Here is a 5,000-nt window from a genome sequence, read left to right as displayed (position 1 = left end):
CCCTCCTCCTTTTCTGAATATGAAAATTGCAGTTTGTAAGATAACCCGGGACATTTTGTTCCAAAAGACCAAGGTGTTTGTCGACTCATGGAAAGGGGATAAGGGAATTTCTTACTTCTATTGTGAAAATCCATTACTTTGAACAGATTGATTTTGAAATTGATTTTGTATATAAATACTAAATGCATCGAGAAAATTTTAGTACAAGGAAAATTGGATAATGGATTCTGGCATTTTTCCCCTCTCCAAATCCGACGCTTATCTTTGAAAGTGCTCACTTCCACACAGACAATCTCACTCTCAAGGAGTAATTGGCTCTGGTGTCCCATGCAATGGCTCTTACTCCATGAAAAGCCATTTCAAAATCAAATGTATTTTTTTTATCATTATTGTTTTTAATTATGACATCTCCTATTCTGTGTGCACTATATGATAGTGGGATTTGTCATGGACTATAGATGTGGTGGTTTTGATTATGTCTTTTTTTTTGTTATCAGTTTTTTTTTGTTTTTTTTAATAGAAAAATGAAATTGAGGAGTTTGGTAATAGCCAGGTGACACAGGGTAGAGATTTGAGGAGACACTGCTGTGGTGAAGGTTGCACTCAGAAAATAATCTTTAAGGTGGCTGCATTTACCTAAGGTGGGAATTGGTTTGATCATGGGAAAGCCTTAAATATTTTCTATTTAAAAGAAAAAGAAAAATGTTGAGAATTAAATGTAAAATTAAATAAAGAGAGTGAAAAGATAAATCAGGACTTCATCAGTTGCTTTTGCAAGTCGCAGGAACTGGCTATTATGTATTAGTCATCTGCTCATCATAAAGGATTTGTGAATACGTACCAAAGTCAGTGCTATATGAACCATCTGTTAAAGGCAAGTTAGTTGTAAAGCATTTTGTTGGAGTTAAATTGGAATGGAAGATACCAATTGAGGAATAGCATTGGAAGCATAAAAAAAACTGCATGGTGAGTTTACAGGTTCATTATGGCTTCAGTGCAAAAGGCATGAACTATAGCAGTGGAAGAATGCATATACCTTCATGAACAGTTGTTGAATGCTCGAGATTAAGTATGTTTTCCCATCATTCTAAACAGAAGTAAAAAGTATTGTGTTGCAATGAAGCTTTGTTAATGTTTGATGTTATGGCATTTGTGACATTTATAATAGGAGGATATAATTTGGCAAGGCTACTAATATAAAGTAATAGTAGATCTTTTTGGTATTGCAAGGAAACAGGTGATTCATGTTAAAAGGTGTACCTGCTCCTTTCAGGATAAGATGAATAGGAAACTAGATTTATTTGTTCTTTTCATTAGTCTAGTGTTCTTCAGAATAGAATGCGAATAGTCTGCTATAATCATTATTAAACACTAAATCAATATATCTGTTTTTACAATAAACTTCTTTTTCACAGTATATTGTTAAATTGATAACACGTTTACTGAAATAAAGTAGATGATAAAATTATGAAATGGCTCTCATATTAGAGAAGAATTGAAGACCATAGTCTAAAGATAATCAATACAACTGATATCAGCCAATAAAAATAGTACTTATATACTATCAAAGTTTACAATCAGCATGACTAGTAGTTTAGGAGCAAGATCAGTTAGTCTTTTGCTTTCTGTAGAGACTTCGGTCAACAAGAGAAACTGTCCATCATAGGTCTTTAGGAGCTTGTGCATAAATGAAAAAGAGATCTTAACATTCTTGATACTTTTTTAATGTTTTTTTTTTTTTTTTTTTTAGTAAAGCACACATGTTTGCAGCACTTTTGTAGTTTAGATATTAACTGCACTGCCATAGATAGATATAACACCCCCAGACAAACAGGTTAATAGGATTTGCAGTTTAACCAAATGGATTACTGTAATTATCAAGGTAGCAAAGGTAAAGAAGCTCTAGGAATTACATTAGTAGCATGACAGTGGACAGTGTTATAACCTCCTAGTGCTCATCTGGTCAGATTAGTCAGAGTCTTCCTCTGTGAATTTACTGAGCATTTTAAAGTTGTCACTTTGATTTTTTTTCTCTTTTGGCTATTGGGAATATTATCTTGTGTTATCAACAAAGATTTCAGGTGCTTTTTAAAAATTCCTTTTTTTGGGGGTGGGGTTACAAGAACTATAATTAAGTGTAGGTTTGGATAATCACTAACATTTTAAAAATACTGTGTATTCAACTGCCCAGTATAATTACTTGTTAGGATTAGGATTTTAAAAGGTGCTACACTTTCATAGGGTTTGTCTTTTTAGACATTATTATTATCATCATCTTCATTATTATTATTAGCTGCAGTAATTTGTGAGTAATTTTCTCAATCTCTCTATGTTCTATAACCCTAAGAGCAAATTTGTACATTTATTTACTGGATGCCAGTATGACTTGAATGTTTCATAACATCAAATATCAAGAGGGACATTTTGCTGTGGGCTCTGCTTTGGTTACTTCCAAGAACAGGTGGAATAGGATATATTTTCATTTGATGCTGCTGTATAAGGGACCATTGATGAAGGCTTCAGTATTCAAAGAAGCTCATTTACAGTAATGTACTTTCTTCATCAGATATATGTTTCTCTGGTGATGTTTATAAAGCAGACTGTATGTTTACTGCCACCTACTTCCTCACTCTATGCTCAGAAGACTCATAATTGTGTCCACAAAGCTGGGAGTCTGTGAAAGTTACCTTCAGCTGTTGCGTTTTAAATTTTTATATCACATATTTTAGATCTAGTTCATGGTATGTGTGGACAAAAGAATATTAGGCTGCTGTACTAGTTGCTTGTACTTCCATCCTGTTATAAAAATCAAATCTTTCATATGGTATGGTCATTAGTAGAGATGATGAATTCCTGATGATAGTAAAGTATTCTGTTTTTAGTCAGAATTGGCAAATGAAAATCATTAACCCACACTGGACGGGTGGTACAGTACTGTGCCGCGCATCCAAAAGCCCAGTGGCCGGGCGGCACAGTATTGTGCCAGCCATTCAATTGATTTAGGCCTAATAATTCGAACGCCCCGGCATTGGGACATTCAAGGCTAGAATTCCCCCGTCGTGGATGGGTTAAGAAGATCTTTGCATTTTTATTTTTCAAATTTAAGTTGGATATTTCACTATGGTGCACAATTTTTCCCATGTTCAAAGCATGTGGGTTATATAGTGCAGAGCCCCAACACCTGGCATATTTGAATATGCTACAGGGTGTACTTTATAAATCAGCTAAATAGCACTAGAATTAGGGAGGTTCTCACTTGTAAATTTTCAAGTCCTTGTTATTGGCAGCTAAACCTAAAAATATACAATGATTGTAGAACTTAAGCTCATGTCCAATGACCAATGTAAGTCTTTCACTTTTTGACCTTTATAACTTACTCTTTGGGTAGGATAAGAAAGATATACAAGTACATTACAATATGCTATACATTCAACCCAAGAGAGTGATAGCCACGCTGTATACACAGACGTGACTGTGGACATCGTACAGCTTTAATGATTCAATCTGGCAACTTGGTTGGTTAGCTGTTATATAGGGTTTTCTTGTTTCTGACTTGGGATGTAAGGAAGGTCCCCTGAATATGCTGTCTTTTAAGATGATAGTAGTCTTGACTGAGGAGCTTCTGTCTGATTTTTCATGAATTTCAGGACAAAGGAAGCCAATTTTTCATAAATGTATATTAATATGAAAGTTTATTCAGTGTAATTAAGGGAATTCTCTATTTAGTTCTTACAGTAGATGCATTATAATAAATGTTAGTTTATTTACTCTCCTTTTGATCAAACATTCAATGTAATCAAGTTGATCTAAGTGACTCTCAAGGAAGACATAAAGAATATGCTCTTCTCACTTCAGATGTTTTACAATTTTTAGTTAAATGAACATAGTAAGCAATAATGAAGATTTCACGAATGATATATTTTGTGTATTTAAATTCATAATAGATATTATTACAGTACTGACAAATATTTTACAGCATTTGGAGAAAAAAACATTTAGTTTCCTTTTAAAGATATAGTTCAATGTTGCAGATGAGTGGAATTACTGTTCAAAGCTATACAAAGTGTTCTTACTCTCAGCCAAATGACGTGCTCCTCATAGCTTTATCAAAGATTCTCTGCTGCATTGTAAATATATATTTAATAAGAAATCATATCCAGCAGACATATAAAACTGGTGCACTTTTGTAGGGGTGTGTTTTCTTATTATTTGGAAGGGCTCTTCTCTTCTGGCCTGTGGTCCATTTCTCACTAGACAGGGTATTTCACAAATGGCTCATATTTTTCTTGGACTGGCTTCAAATACAAATTTTGTTCTATTCCTGATCCAGATGTCAATGACAGCATTGATAATGTGATATCCCTATGTGTAAATGGAAGGCATCATTCAAATACAGATCTAAATGTTTTATAAGTGTTTGATATTTTGTAAATGTAAATGTTCTTGTTGCAAATAGAGGAGAGATTTTTTTTTTCTACTGGCTGAAACTGTAGCATTCCAGTTAAAGACGTGATACAGTTATTTTATGCTTGCATGAAGGGTTTTACAGGTTACTTGCAAAGGAATGTCAGGCTGTTTATGAATGGATAATGTATGGCTAGAAAATTTTTACTGGGTTCTTAATGATCAGAAATTCAAAATTCCACCTGTGAATAGTGTGTGGTTACTCATTTTTTTTTTTATATACAGTTTAATCATGTATGAAGCTGAAGTTTCCATGCTAGTAATGTTTCCAGTCAGCTTTAAGAAGGCATTAGTTGTAAGTTCCAAAGTTCCAAACTCAACCTTCAGTATTCTATGTATATGTTAAGTATATTCCAGTGAAATCTTCTGAAATGGTATTGTAATTATCAATAATATACTTTTAAGCTTCTAAGTATGTCTTAAAAAAATGTCAGATGATGCAGTATTTTGTACATTTTTACCCTGTGGTTGTGACACCTTCCCAAGTATACATCTATGTGCTGCTTCAGATTCAATATTCATGTTGATAGTTGTAT

At 33.5% G+C, this 5,000-nt stretch overlaps 1 protein-coding gene across 5 annotated transcripts in view; it reads left to right on the top strand.

Moving 5' to 3' along the window:
• The window catches only part of LOC122251132 (kelch-like protein 5), a 42,162-nt gene that overhangs the window by 35,359 nt on the left and 1,803 nt on the right, over positions 1-5,000 (top strand). For all 5 annotated transcript variants that reach the window (XM_086545114.1, XM_086545113.1, XM_086545116.1 and 2 more), the window contains exon 12: positions 1-5,000. This exon is cut by the window's left edge and continues 1,493 nt beyond it; it is cut by the window's right edge and continues 1,803 nt beyond it. The gene's annotated coding sequence lies outside the window, so the exon portion shown is untranslated.

The sequence above is a fragment of the Penaeus japonicus genome, unplaced genomic scaffold (genome assembly GCF_977035675.1).
Source record: "Penaeus japonicus unplaced genomic scaffold, GWHDUDI00000001_assembly GWHDUDI00000016, whole genome shotgun sequence".
In the NCBI taxonomy this organism is placed as follows: domain Eukaryota; kingdom Metazoa; phylum Arthropoda; class Malacostraca; order Decapoda; family Penaeidae; genus Penaeus; species Penaeus japonicus.
This window is presented reverse-complemented; position numbering and strand designations above follow the sequence as displayed.